A 15,659-nucleotide genomic window follows, 5' to 3' on the forward strand; every position below is an offset into this window, starting at 1 on the left:
ACCTTGCTCTGGAAATCAGGGCTGTCCTCATGGAGATGCATGGACAGGTGTTTTTCTATCACAGGGTCAGACTGGAAGAGGAAGTTGTCAAGACTAATATTTATCCCACACATCAAGACTAATATTTAGCCCACACATACTCAGGAATGTAGATTTACACACAGAGTACCTGCCTTTAGGTTTAAGAGCCAGAGCTTGTTTGGCTACAGATATATCCTTGGCTGGGGTAGTTGGGAAGGAAAGACAAGGGAAACAGGTCAAGTGATAATATCAAGAGAAATTCTCTCTTGACTCATCTCTTACTCTTCTCTGTTCAGAATCACAGCATGCTTAGCTGGATCTTTCCAGCCCAGAGCAACAAACATAATTTGTAATGTTCTTAATTGCTTTTTCTTTTCTTCTCCCCTAGCTGGCAGATGGACCCGTACCATATCAGCAATGCTTTGTGTTGTGCTTGCAAGAATGATAATAGAACCAAGAAAATTATTTTATTTCCTGCTTTGTGCACACTGCAAAAAAAGTTCAGTAATCAGCATTTGGTCTTTATTTATTTTCATTCTCAGCTCTTGTCAGAGATCAGAAATTATTTCTGCTGTATTTTGTTTGCTTTTATTATATGATGTTCTGAATTCTGTCTTTTAATTGTCACAAAGAATGGTTTTTGGAAACAAGCCAAGCTTGCTGAAGCTTTGCTATGGATGTAGAAAGACAAAGGATGCTATGGGACAGCACACAACAAAGCACGCTCGTAGAGTCTACCAACAGATAGGGATGACTTCTATCACATGTATCAATCAAGAAATGCATACTTCTGGGGATAGATATAATGAAGATTTTAGTTACAATTGCCTGCATTTAGAGGTAAGCTAAAGATTCAACTCAAAGCAGAGATACCTTCAAATATAGCCTCATATTCAGTAATAAAGTTCAAAATTCTAACATCTACAGAATCAGCACAAGTCTTTTCTGCCTTCTTGCTATTTTACTGGGTTATGGAGAAGTGTTTCTGAGTTGTGTTTGTGCCCAACTTATGGAATGAACCTGCCATCATACTTTTGGATATATCTATATCTATATCTATCTATATCTATATCTATATATCTATATCTGTATCTATATCTATATCTATATCTATATATCATTGTTCTGTGCCTCTGAAAAGGGTATCTGACTGAGGTATATGAGGTACATTCAAATTCAAGTTTTAAAAACTCTGAAGACTGCAAAATCTTAAGAGGTAGTCCAGGTGACCTGCTAAATGTTGGTATGTTACTCCTTGAAGGAAAAGATGAGTGGAATTGGCTTCAAGAGGTTTTGGTATGAGCCATTTTGAACTGACTATACCAGTCCTCCTACAGAAAAGTCAGGTTAAATAGTCCCTTCTGATAGGAAAGATCATTAGCGTCTAATTATTATTTAATGTTTTATATAAACATTTCAGGTTTTTTCCTGAGGTAATTTCAATATTTCATAATTTTATCCTTCTCAAACATTATGCTGTGGAAGGAAAAATTCATTTTTCTCTCAGTATTTCTCCTTGGTCTAAAGCTGCATGTGGAAAAGCCATGCACAAATGTATTAAAAGTTTGGCTTCTCCTTTCAGAAGGGGACTCAAGAAAATTGCTATTTCCATGTGGGTGACTTTGATTTTAACATTATTTTCTTTTCCGCTGAGTAATCTGATGAGAAGATAGTCACAGTAGATGACATAGAGTCCTATGCTGTGCCCTGAAGAAGGCTGTGAGAGAGCATGAAATTACTTCAGCTAGTGTTTGTGCTGAATAACATTAATTTAAATACACTTTCAGTGTGGAAAAAAACCCGGACTGGGGCCATTTCAGCCCTCAAGCAGTACAACTGACTATGGCTGTGGTTACCGAACTGTGATTGAGCCAGCTGGAGAACCCAGGGTGGCAGTTTTCAGGGCTCTCCCAAGGAAGAGCAGGGTGTTACCTCCTCCTGGGGAGTGAAATGGTGGTAAACTATCCGAGGAGACCTCAGTGGATGAGAAAATCAACTCCACAGGGAGCTTCTGCCTCTCAGAGACAGCTTGAAATCCCCAGCCTGCTTTTAGGGCCATCAGCATTTTACAAGCTCTGGGTTAGTGATTTGTGAATTCAGACCTTTCCTTAATACATCCAGATAATTATGTAAATCCCAAGGCTTTCATAGGGCTCCATTATCAATTAGACAAACTGCAAGTGCCTGTATGGGTCAGAAGAGCCAGAGTTCATTTTGCACCAATGAAGATGGAAGCACCAGATTCAAAGTTCACACCCAGATCTGCTATTAAGTAATCTGAGGGTATTTCATATGGGAGTGGATTTAGGTTTTAATCATCCAGCACCTCCTGGATGAAAATGTGCATTTTTTTTATCTGTATTGCTCTTACATGATTTGCAGACACCAGTTAATCTCTTGGTGAATGATTTCTCCTAGACTCAAGTAAACAGACAGAAATTTTCCACTGAAATCACAAAGACCTGTTCTTGCTTCTCTCATCTTCAGCGGTTGAACCCTTTCCATTCAGGTTTGTGTCAGCTGAATTTCCAAGCAAAGACAGAGAGGATATAGCAAAAATTAAAAAAAAAAAATATTTATGCTTCTATTTTTTCTGGTGGTCTCCTGCTCACCTTATTTGGGAACAAGGGCGATGCCAATGAGGATTAAAGAGCAGCTGTAGGGGCTCACAGCTGCTCAGAGCCTCTACCTCCCTGCAGGCAGGACTAGAAGAGCATCAAGGATCTGTCTTCATGGACACTTTGTACAAACTGGTAGGGGCTGCACCCTGTAACAGCACTTATAGTCCCCCTGGTAAATCTGGAGGTGGCAAACTGTCCCTGGGTGGGCAGTGATAAAGAACTCAGGCCACTTTGAGCTCACATACCCTCATGTGTCTTCTGCAATTCACAGGCCAGGTCCTACACGGGCCAAATAGAGAGGAAGGTCTTTGTCAGACCAAATTCTTTAGCAGCAGGAGGATCTGGGGATGGCTCTGATCACCACCAGGTTTGGTAGTGTCTAAGGGAATGAATACTTGAGGACACAGTTAACAATGGATATTGGAGTACTGTAATAGACCTAAAATTCTTCAGGAATGGGATCAGAGGGTGGGGATTTCTATAAAAAAAGAAAAGGAAAATAAAGCAGTCTAGTGAGTCTCACAAAATTAGTTAAAGTATTCAATAGTCAAACGCAAATCATGCAGCTGAAGAAAACGTTAGTGAAATAGGTTTTGTGTGTACTGACTCTAGCATTGTCATTTTATCCCTAAAGTACGGTTTGCACAGTTTTCTCTGCATCTTGTCTTAGGTTTATCTCAGTGACATTTTTCTTGAGCTAATAAATTTCCTTTATTCCTCCTGGAAAAGTTAAGTGGTTTCCACTCTGCTACTGAACAGTCAACACGGACTTAGATCCACCTTTCTCTGATGGTTAGCTATTTTGCAGAATTACTGCTTCAGTTTTATTGTACTAAAAGGGAAGTAAGGTCTATTCAGTAGGACATATAAGCAATATTGTCCAAGACTAAACCTAACAGCATCCAAATCTTTTCCCATTCTAGCGCATAGAAAATTACACTTATTATTATTGTTAATTTTAAATAGTGGTAATTCCTGCCATCTTTATCTAATCAAATCATCCCAGACATTTATTTTTGAAAGTTCTTAAGAAAAGTGCTTAGTCTCTGCAATGCACAACATTTCCAGCTCCCACTAGGACCGATGTGCACACAGGTACCTCCTGCCATTCAAGACATTTGTCTTGCAGAGTCTTTCACATGAGGAGAAACCTCAGTTCTTCTGATGTTTGTCTCCTCCACAAAAGCTGCTCTGCAGCAGGGAAGGTCATATCAAGGGCAAATTCTCTGCTCCTTGTTACCTAAGAATTCATAATGATATTGAATACTCATATTTGCATGTATGCTGGTATGTACAGAGCATACTGGCTAGTATCTGTCTTACTAATTCGTTCTCAGCTACACCAAAAATGAGAGTCTTGAAGCCAGTTGCTAACTACGGCTCTTATTTTAAGCAAAGCTTCAGAAAAGGCAGTTTGCAATTCACTTCCAGTGAATGAACACTGGATTCATTAAATAAACACTAGGTTACACAAATCCATATTTATGACTTTCTGCAGCAAACAGAAATCTGAAGTAAGATTTTGAAATAAATCAAAAGAGGCAAGATGAATACTGAATGGGGAGAAAGTAAGTATATACCACAGAAAGGGTGGTGACTCCATCCTGTCCTCATAGTAAAGAGATGAGGAAAAAAAAACATTGAACTATTAACAAGACTGTCATATTGATGTAGACAGAGTGAGGCAAATGTCATAACATCCTTTATAAAGCACTCTATATTAATTGACAAACAAGATGATCCATTTCTCTACTATATTCAGAGTTTTACTGTTTTTAAAAAAATAATTGAAAATGACAAAACATATTACCAAATATTACTTGAAGACTTTTTTTTTTCCTGGCTCCATATTCTGTCACCCTCCCAGGAGGATTCAAGGTCTACAAAATCCTTGGCAGCATGGCAATTTTTTTGTCACCCTCTCCATTTGGAGTTGATTATTTGGGGCAACATAATTAGAGGTTTTGCATGCAAACAGCAGTAATACATGATTGAAAATTTAAACTGGAAGATTTCAGGGGAAGAAGTGTTTGCTGAAAATGTGCTGTGCTCAGTTCAGCCATCAGAAATTTTTCAAAATGGACTTTTTCTCCCTTTCATCTGGAACAGGAAGCAAAAGACACACCATGATTATATGTTCAAAAGGTCCAAAAGCAGAAATGCTCAAATAAGAAAGGAAAACAAAAGAAAACCTGATTAAATAAGTGGCTTATGACAAAGCCTTAAACATCAGTATTGCCTCACAGAAGCACAGGCTATAGTGAAAATTAACGAGTAGGCTGGAAGCAAATGCGGCTACCACTTCTAATGTTCTCATTACATTTATATACTATATGCTACACAAAACATCCCTGTAGGAGTTGCCTCTCTCACCTCCCACTTTTTTTGTTTGTTTTCCACTGGTGCTGCAGGACATGAAATGTAATTCTCTGGAGGAAAGATAAGGGCTCCTTTTTTTTACCATGCATCTGTGTAATGACTTGTGTCACCGACACAGCCAGTCACAGCTCCTGGGATCGCCTGCATTGAAAATGGTAAATGACTTTCCAAATAAATGTGCAGAAATGTTTTCCCGTTCCCCAAAATGTACACTGAGTTTATGATTTCCTAGAGATTTATAATCAACATCCAGCAGGCTCTGCAAGTGGAGGGCATCTGGGAAACTTGCAGAAAACTGAGAATGCACTCCTTCCCTTCAGCTATTTTAAAAGCTGTAGGCTGGCCCTTAACAAGCACCTCCAGGAACCTCAGCCATCCTGAGAGACCGGAGAGAACTGAGGTGGCTTGTTCTCTGTATTGAAAATAAAGGGAGCATGTCCAAATAGCTAGTTAAAGGTAGGTAAATTAAAATTTCCCTTAAAATGGCTGGAGGTAAGGACTTTACCAAGAGGCAAGAATAAATATTACTCTCCCCTGTTAATCAGAAGAATCCAGTTAGATTGAGCAGCACTATTCCACATGTGCTGCAGAACAGTGACAGAACAGAATTGCTTCATTAGTGTGGCAGTTTAATTATCTTCTGTAAATAATGTTCTTAGGTATCCATTATTTCCCTAGTATACATCGTTCATTAATATTGAATTTAACTGAGGTTTTAGTTAAACTGCATTTTCCAGCTTACATTTTGTAACTTAATCAATATGCACTTACAATGCGTCCCTAACATGATGTAAGTACAAAACCTCTAAACTTGCTTTTTGGATAGCTGAATCTTAGCTGAAGCTAAAAATGCCCAGTACTTTCAGCAGCAGCAACTGCTCTGTGAATTCAGAAATGTGTTTCAAAACGGATAGCACTGTGTAATCCATCATACGTATTGAAGTAGGTCAATATAAAATTTAAGAAGTAGTTGGAAATTTAGATATGACTTGTTTACCCTGATTTGTACAGATAATTAGGAAGGGGAATTTATCAATTTAAAACATTTATTCTGTCATTAACACAAATAATGAGTCTTATTTTCCTATGGAGTTGTGTAGAAAAGAAATTTAATGGAGACCTTCCCTCCTGTGATCATTAAATCTGCACTGTTGGCCAGCTGTATTACTAAATAACAGATGAAACATGGAAATGTTTAGAGACAAACTGAGTTGAACATCTACTGCATTACTCCTGTATGTTGAAATAAACAATATTCCCCCTGCCAGAAATCTTACAATCTACAAGAAAACACTTGAGGAGAAGTGCACAGACACAACCGTGTTAACCTGGTCAACCTGGAGGCTGTCAGTTTAAAAACAGGTCCTTCAGTGATTTGTATTTCTTTACAGATGATCCAGAGTCCAGTCTTGAATCCAGAGAATTCAATAAAATATTCCCATTGAATTTATCAGGATTTCTCTTCTACCTTTTCTGTAAAGCCTACTTTAATGTCATCATAAAGTGAACAAGTCCTTTTCATTTTATTAAAAAAGTATATCAAAGCAATAATAAGTACTTTGATCCCAATATAAGAGAACATTTTACCTCTTATTTTTTATTAAATAATCCCTTTCAGTTAATAACAATCCTATTTTCAAAGTAAGAAACTAGAAATTCTGTGTGACCATTCCACATAACTGCAATAAGTTGGTTCTATTTCTTCAAGGACAATAAAGTGGAGCCTTTCATCAGTTACCATTTATCTCCTCTTTGTACGAGGATGCAAGTAAGTAATTATCAGTGAAGTTCAATGATCAAGGTAGTGCATAAATCTGCAGTAGAAACTAATCCTGACTAATTAATCTGGCTAAATGTATGATTTAAAACTATCCTCAATGACAGTAGTTCTTTCTCAATCATTTGCTTTTATATTAGAATTTCATATATCCTTCATGTTTGTTATTTGAAATTGCACCTAAAAGAGACATCTTCACCTGGAAATTTCATGTTGTTTTGTAAATACAGCCTCAAGTACAAAGAAACAAAAGAAAATACTCTATTGCTATAGATGAGCAGAGGTTTGTGAGATTAGTGAACCAATGCCAACAATCTTTAGGAAATTTGGTTAAGGTAATTAAGGAATAAGTTTAGGGGATGCAATGGATGGGATGGAATTGCTATAGGTCTCTGCCACAGCTGTAAAGAAGTTCTCCCTAACCTATTCTTGAGGGGGAGGAACAGGGGAAAGATGGGCTCTGTACAGTGGTTTCACACTGGGTTTTCATTAACTTGTTTATAAAATTTTTGGCTGCTTCATTTTGAACGTTTTTTTAGCCATTTTAGGCTTTCATTCCCTATATTCATTTTGTTGTCTTAATTCCCCTAACTCCCTGAGACCTACACATAAGGCTGGAAGAACTTAAAATGTACATGCAGAATGATTGATTTTAATGTTAATGTTAAATCTGGTACTTCATTGCCATGGTGGGTCACGAGCTCTGTTGTGCCGCCTTTGACCCCTGAGACCAGACCGAGCATCGGGCCCCCCATGCCATGGTTTGGGCAAGGAGCCACCAACCTATTTGACAAATTCTCCATTGAGGTACCAGTTTTTTTAAAAATAACACCACAACGTAGAGGTGTTATAAATGTTAAGGGCATAAGGTGCCATGTCAAAATCTAGAGTTTTCAAAAACATCCACTGGGAGCTGAGTGCCTCTGAGTGCTGGCAGGGGCACTAAACTGCTTCCCATATTTACTCTTCAACAAGTGTATGAGTTGGCTGGCACACTGAAAAACCTGCAAGGCCCATACAGAAAAATTGGCAAAACACTACCCCAAGTGCTAATCAAGTGGATACAAAGAAGTACAATCCTTCCAACTGATGTTTCTGATGCAAAGCAAGTAAGTACCCAAGTACCTTCCTTTGTATGAGCTGGTGTCAGAAAAAGCCTGTAAATAGTACCCAAAATCTGACCCTGTTCCCCTTTGCACCTCCCCAGCAGCCTGAGAGCCCTCTGTAAGTTTGGAGAGCTGTAAGCAGGCTGCTAAACACTCACAGTCCAAAGTTTATCCCCATGTATCAGTGATGGAAGCAGGGTTATCCCACACTCCACTCACAGCCAACAAACGTGCCTGTCCGAGCCATCCCTGCAGCCTAACTGCTCAGGTACAAAGATGTTCAGGGGGACCTGGCTCCATAGGTGGGAAGGAAGGGTTAGCAAAATAATTTCCAGTACTTCCTCTTTTTTTTTCTGAATGCTAATAAACTTAAATTGTTATTGTTAGGTATTTGTAACAGATAAATATTCGGTTCTGAAAAACAAAAAAAAAAAGAAGTTAAAGTCTAATTATAAAATAAATATATGATCAGTTACTTATTTTAATATCTTTCTCTTTCCTGGTTTTGATCTAAAATGCTTAGGTTGTTTACAGTACTGTTTTTCTCTAGATGACAACTATGGAAAAGAATACAGTTTAAGGACCCAATCTTGCAAAGGATAGGGTCATGCACTACTTCTTTGGCTTACATTGGCAACATAAATTCCAGTACCTGCTTGTACAAAATTCACAAGCTAACAAAACGCAGATCTTTCCACATGAACACATTTCAGCAATTCCTCAAGGGAAACTGAGGGGTGCACCATTTGCAAATAGTTGTTGCTGAAGTCCAAACCATTTCTGAAAAACTAAGTGACGCTTAAAGAAGTTGGAGTTACCATAAGTGAGATTCTGATTGCAATTAACCCAAAGAAAGTCTGGGATATTTCCACCGGATACAGTGGCAGTATTCAAGATTGGTGCAGGGTAACAGCCTTAAATACCTATTTTTGTTCAAGAAACATTTAGATTTTAGAAATGAGAAATCACAGTCTGTTTGTTCTTCCCTTAAGGCAATAGTGAGAATTTTTTCTTATAAGAATTTATACATTATGTTGGCCTGTAGATCTCTTTCTGTGGTAGAAGTTACAGTAAAGCACGTCTGAAAAATATCTACTGGGTAAAAGTTAGCTTCCTGAAGGGGACAAAATTTTTGTACTTTTAGTCATTTTAGTGCTTATTAGACCAGCAATGTAAGATGTCATTCCTAAGGTTAACAAGTTAACCTGACACATGAAAATATCTGTGATTGGCAGGCCTTGGATGAGGATGTGACACTGGCTGACTCTGCAACACCTTGTAGAGAGATTTTGTACTGTAAGTGAACGGAGCTTTGCCCAAAGACACTGAAAAAACCCATCATGTCATCCATGCTCTGAGCTTTCCAGCTCAGCTCAGCTGAAACTGAAAACAGTCTACCTGGTCTAGGGAAAGTTTAGTCTTCCAAAATTCTCTTACCTGCTCAAAACCCCAGTGTTTTCATTCTTGAAAAATCCTTGCCATTCCTGCAGAACATTTACTACAGAACAAGGAATTGTAGCATCCAGAACATAACATTGTTAACACACACAATTAATTTGTTATAAAGTATTTCAAATAACTAAAGTCACAAGGTTATTGGGTTTTTTACCTATCCTCTGAAATTTATACCATTTTCTTGTTACAAAGAGGCTGCTTATAGGAGAAGGTGCGAGGATGGCTATAAATGGCAGTCATGGAAAGATTATTCACAGAAGTTGGAAATCCACAATAGGATTTACACTAGCTATAGTTATTTTTCAGCCTGTTTATAACTTGCATGTACTGTATGTGCATTTATATTTCCAAATTTTGCACATACATTTATCAGCTTTAATAAGAGTATACATTTCATTTCTTCACTTTGGAGACTTATAAAAAAGGTAGCCCTACAGTAGCTGTAAAGCAGATTATGCTTTACATGCTATGACATAGTTATTTCTGGGCCAGTCTTGCAAATACAAATCACAGCACAGAACTTAGTCAATAGATCAAATACTCAGACCTGAATGGTGCAGGCCCTAAATGAATATATAGTTTTACTACATCCTATTTATATATCCATTGTGCTGTGCATGATAAAGCAGTAGTCAAAAACAAGATCTCAGCTGGAGACTCAAAATTCAATTTGGATAATTTTTCCCAATTGTTTGTTATGCAGAAACATATTTCCTATGGTGTCTGGGTTACAAAGACATTACTGGCATTTAGGAGATTATCAGAAAAGGTTGAACCAGTTGACAATTAGTGAAGCACCACATCTGCTTGCCATTTGCAGTCCCCAAGGAATCAGCTTTTCCTTCTGACAGCTGTTTCGTTTCAAAAGATGGTTTGGGCTCATATTTGTCTATCACCTTCCAAGATTTTGGGGGATTACCTTAGTGAAAGCTTCCCCAGGCAAACACTTCAAACTTTCTTCCCTGAGTTATCAATACATCAGCACATCCCATTCAAGCCAGCAAAGCACAGGCCTCCAGATCACAAACAGGATTTAAGCAAACAGAAAAAAGAATTTGAGAGCTCTTCTCAGAGACTTTGGCCCGACTGCAGACACCTTTCAATCTGCAGGCAGCTCTCTGAGGCACGGTGACCACTACAGTGTCTGAGCTCACGAAATCATGGAGGGCTCAGTCTGTCCCAGAGCCTGCAACAGCTTGATACAGGGATTGCAACCCTTTCTTCCCACTGCATCTGCGGGGAGCCAGGAGCTTCACCCACAGAGCAGATCCTCTCTCTTAACATTTACCATACTGCTTAACTTAAGTACTTATAAGTTACTATGAATATGCCCCTCCACTCCTGCACCAGCTCTGACTTCATCTCTGAAGTGGTCACACATCCCGGGCCTCTGCAGAGCCCAGCGGAGCTCCCTGCGTCTGGAGCATCCATGCCAGGAGGAACGATGAGTCCCACTAACTGTAGGCTTTTTAATTTGAGCAGAGCTTGGGGAAAAGAGCTGGCCCTCATCTGTACTGATGTGAACTGATAGAAAATTAATTACCAAATGCAAAGCTGTTATGGAAGAAGACTGGTGTTAGAGCATATATTGTTCTAAATTGCTTAGGAGGATTTGGGGAAAGAGTGTGAGAAAAGCAATAATGTCAAAGAGCAACCATGCTTTGGCTATCGAGGTAGCTCATGTGTGACTGCATATATCTATGCACAGCAGACATTATAAAATAATGCAGAGACCCTTGATTGATCAGCCAACCTTTAGAGAACACAGCTTCTGTGGATAATTTATCAAAATAAAGCCATTCCCTGACACAAGTTTGCTTTATCAATTTTGTTTGAGCTAGCTAAATAAACATATTACAAATATTCCATTATCTTTTGCTGCCTGTACTAACATTGCAGCATTTTCAGTATGAAGATAAACATTTATAAAAGTGGATCTTTGCATTAGCCTATTATCATCACCTCTTAATAAAACAGATTGCTGTCAACCAGTGGGAGGAATATGATAGACCTACACAATTGGAGAGACAATTCAATTTTTTTTCAGTAGCTGCCCTTGTTATGTTCTTGTCTTACAATAAATGTGAGATTATTTATCCCTCAATAAAACAAAGTTAATCTAGTTCACATTACCATGGGGAAGAGTCCATACAGACACATGTTGCTGAATGGGTAATTTGGGGTACATTTACATCAAGATTAGCTTCTGATAACTTTCTGCTGTGCCCATCCCAGCAGCTCACCTCATAATCATCTGTGGAGGGTTGCCCTAAATCCAGAGACCTGTGATGACAGTATGATTTAATCAGACATACTGCTGTCCTCCAGTCTGTCTCATTACCTGTTAGGTCTAGCTTTTTAGCAAGAGCTAGTGAAAGCCTGCCTTTCCTTTGTTATAACACAGAGTTGTATAATAAATGGTTTCCAGACTGCATACTGCAAACATTGTCTAAAGAAGTTATAGCCCCTGTGAACCTGTAGTGCCAAAACCTTCTCAGCAAAAAGGGTCAAGTTCATGTTAAAATTATTTTTATTATTATTAACAAGATGTAAGCCTTTCTAAGTCTACCCAGCAATGGGTTTACACTTCAACAACACCTTTGCATATCAGAGACTAATACCTTAATACATGGCATGGGAAAACACAAGCTGATACTCTGATTAATTAAGAAATTAAACTTTACATTTCACGTTCACTTGTTCACCTGTTCTCATCAGGTGTTCAATACGATTGAGCAGCATATAAGAGAAAACTTCACCCTGACTACATTTGCCATGTTCAGTAAGATGCCTGGAGGACATGGTCTGTCCTGTCACTGCTTTACCCCTCACCTCTGGCTGAATGTAACACAGAAAAGATGCCTAGGTTAAAATTAATAACAAGAAGACATGAGGGCATGTTATCACCTCCCACATCTATGGTTCTTTCTTCATGTCCAGTAACTGGCATTTTAGGTGTGGTCCTCCCACAAAGCTTATCAGAGGCCAAGAGCAATTTCTGATGTAGTTGTGTGCTCCACTCCCCGGGGCAGCAGTTGGTATTTGCGTGTATGAGATTCCTCCTGGGGTGTCATACTCTTCAACCTTTGGGAAAGTCTCTGTACCACGCAATAGTAATAGTACAAATCCCCAAGATCTTATGGCAGTGCTTTTCTCAAATCTGCAGAGGCTACTGGTAGGAAGTCGGGAGAGGAGGGGGCATCAGGCGTGGGATTTTACGCTGGGTGTGGGGGATACTATGGAAAATTACACTTAAAAGTACAATCAAAAAGGTGAAGTGAAGAAATTCTATTACCTCCAGGCTTTAAAACCATGTTGCATAAAGGAGTAGAGAAAAATAACGCAGCATTTAATTTTGCCCTGGGAGTGGGATGGTCTAGATTAGTTTTTCCTAATTTCTTTTGAACCTGACCTTGTGTTACAATGGAGCCTAACATTGGGAAACTCTTTCCATTCATCTGCTCCTGACAAAAAGGAGATAATCATGGAAGTGGAGCAGGCTCCTATTGCCAGACTGAAAACCACAGTGAGACTCTCTGACAGATTACTTCAATCTTCATAAATTCATGTCTCTGACTGAAAGAGATAGTGTCCCTCAGAAATTCACCTTAATTAACCAGGGTTTTATTGCTGGCATGATAAGTATATAGTTTACTGTGTAATCAAAACACTTTGACAATTCTCTGACTGCACTGGAGAAAACTTTAAAAGGGCAATACTCAGTAATCAGCAAGAAAACCAGTGGTGCATGTGCAATTTACCATCAGATTTCAGTTCTGCTGTGTTACTACCAAAAGGCTAGAAGACATATAGAAAAATACATTTACCACTCCTTTTCCTCCTGTCCCTTGCAGTCCATGAAGATGCTAAAAACTGCCTTTGTTTCTCCAGGGAGAAGATGGCAGTTGCTGATGCTGTGATCGCTTCATCTATTTTTGCTGATGTACTATTCAGTGCTACAATTTGGTTCTACTAATTGATTCCTCCTACAAAAAAACAGCTGATGAACACTCATTTTAAAAAGTATGCCGAAATAGGGTTGATCTGCCACTCTTTTAAGACTGCAGCTACTTTTGATTACTTAAAATAACAATAAGCATCTTAGTCATCAGTTGCCTTAGGTAACGCTGTATAACACTTGCATATTCTTTCACTTTTCCTTATTGTACCCATAAGTATCTGAGGAAAAATTAATTTGTTATTCAAATTTTGGACTCTCTTTGTATCCCTCAGTACTTCTGCTTTTTCAAGAAATGTTAGAAGAATCTGGTATTAGCCATGGCTGGAAATGGTTTTCTGTGCTTTCTTCACCCTAATTCTGGCTGCTGTGAAGTCAGGAACGATTAAATAAATAAAGTTGCTTATATCTGACAGTTTTCCTATGCAATTTTCTTTGACAATTACAAAAGGAACTTCTTTTCAGAAAACTCAGTTGGAGTTGTGCTGTAGCATAGGTTTAAAAATGAAAGGGTAACATCTAGAACAGTGTTTTAATAACAAGGTACGTATTGCTGTCCACTGAGAGACTCAGTGCTGTAGAGGGGAGCAAAATTCAAAGAAGTCCTAAATCATCTGGGGAAGTGTTATGGAAAGCAATATTTTAGTTAAAAAGGAAATAAAGAATGTTTGGTATGAGCAAAGCTGGTCTAGCAGCTTAACAGAAGGATGCCCATGTCTGTGGTGAGGGGAGGAGAGGAGGAGTCCCGTTTTCTGCCAAGTGGTACTTTGTACATATATGAGTAGTTGTAAGCTGGTAAACTAAACTGCCTTGGGAACGTGTCTGTGAAAATTCAAGGGGTCAAGGGTGCAGACAAATTTCCTTGTGAAAATGAGGAAAGGATGAAGAGCTGTAACCTTTTTTCTAGCAGATGATTCCATAATTGATAGGTCCACCAGACTGCAGCACAGTTCTGCACTGTCTGTCTCCTACATTATGCTCTTTCTTCAGCCTATGCAGACTTTATTGGTGTATTCACTACATATTTTATATTTTCAAGTTTCCTGATCTTACCTTACAAAGCAATTTTGTAAAGCAAAAAAACCAAATCCTTATATCAGAGAGTAAATTGGGGTGGGGAGAGGGGAATAATATATTATTTTTCATAAATGTTTCATACCTCTTCATATATCTCTCTATAAAGATATGAGGTTAAGTAGCCACTGGGTAGAATGAGATTAGCTTTCATCTCCTGGCCAAATTCCATCTTAGGTAATTACATTCTTCCTGACTAAAGATCTTTATAATTTCAATTGGGTACAGTCTATTTCCTATCTCAAATTACTTTCTCATACGTAATGGGAGCTCCTGTATTCTCTCCCAAAAATGCGTGTGCTCTGTTAACAGATGAAACGATCACTATATGATCACTGGTGAGTAGTTACGCAGTAAAGTCAACAAAATGTTTTTAAAATCCTTTTGGAAACAGTACTATACAGCCATAAATCTATAGTGTTTTAGTGTATTAGCAATGAGAAGAGGCAAAATATTGTGGGGATGTATTTGAGAAGACATATTAGGAAGAAGAGAGTTTGGTACTAAGCTAGTGATCTCTGCCTCTTTCACTTTCTGATTAGGGAGTGACAGGACATCAGGAGAGATTGGACGCCGTGAGTTACAGAGATACACTTGGGTGATAGCTGGATGTGGGAAAAAAACATTACCATGAAGTTGCTATACTTTCAGCAGTAGAAGTATACATATCAGTTAAATTCCTTGGAAGAAGAGATCTGTGCAGGTGACTTGTTAGCTCTTATGTGCAATGCTGAATACAGAGCCAGTTGCCAGTTGGTAAGGACAAGCCTGGGCAGTTAGAGGTAGGTGTAGGCCAAAAAAACCCAGGATATGTGTAATTTAACTGATCTAACTTGACTTGATGTTTCACAAATAGAGATGAGAATGGCTGTGAGAACAAATATTTGCATGAGCAGCATGACTTGTGTCCATTAAGTATCTCAGCAGACTAGGCCACCACTCTACAACACAATGTAACTTGTATTGAGTAGAAAAGCCAAGTCTTTAAAGATACTTCTATACCTGTAAATAGAGGAGACAGTTATCTGGCCTTGAGTCTGTCTGGCAGAATCTAGGCTTCAATGCCCTTCAGCTATGCTCCCTAACATAGGACATGCCCACAACTGAACCAAGATAAGGACCACATGTCTAAGCCATGCCTAGGATGTTCTAACTGCTCACTGGCACAAATAGTCACTTGATGATGTCCCAACCTGTCCTGTCTGGTTCCCTGTGGGATGCAGCCATAGCTCCTGGAGAGCTCTGCCAGTCTCCTGCTTTCTACTGCC

The sequence above is a fragment of the Tyto alba genome, unplaced genomic scaffold (genome assembly GCF_018691265.1).
Source record: "Tyto alba isolate M040663 unplaced genomic scaffold, T.alba_DEE_v4.0 Super-Scaffold_40, whole genome shotgun sequence".
Lineage (NCBI taxonomy): Eukaryota > Metazoa > Chordata > Aves > Strigiformes > Tytonidae > Tyto > Tyto alba.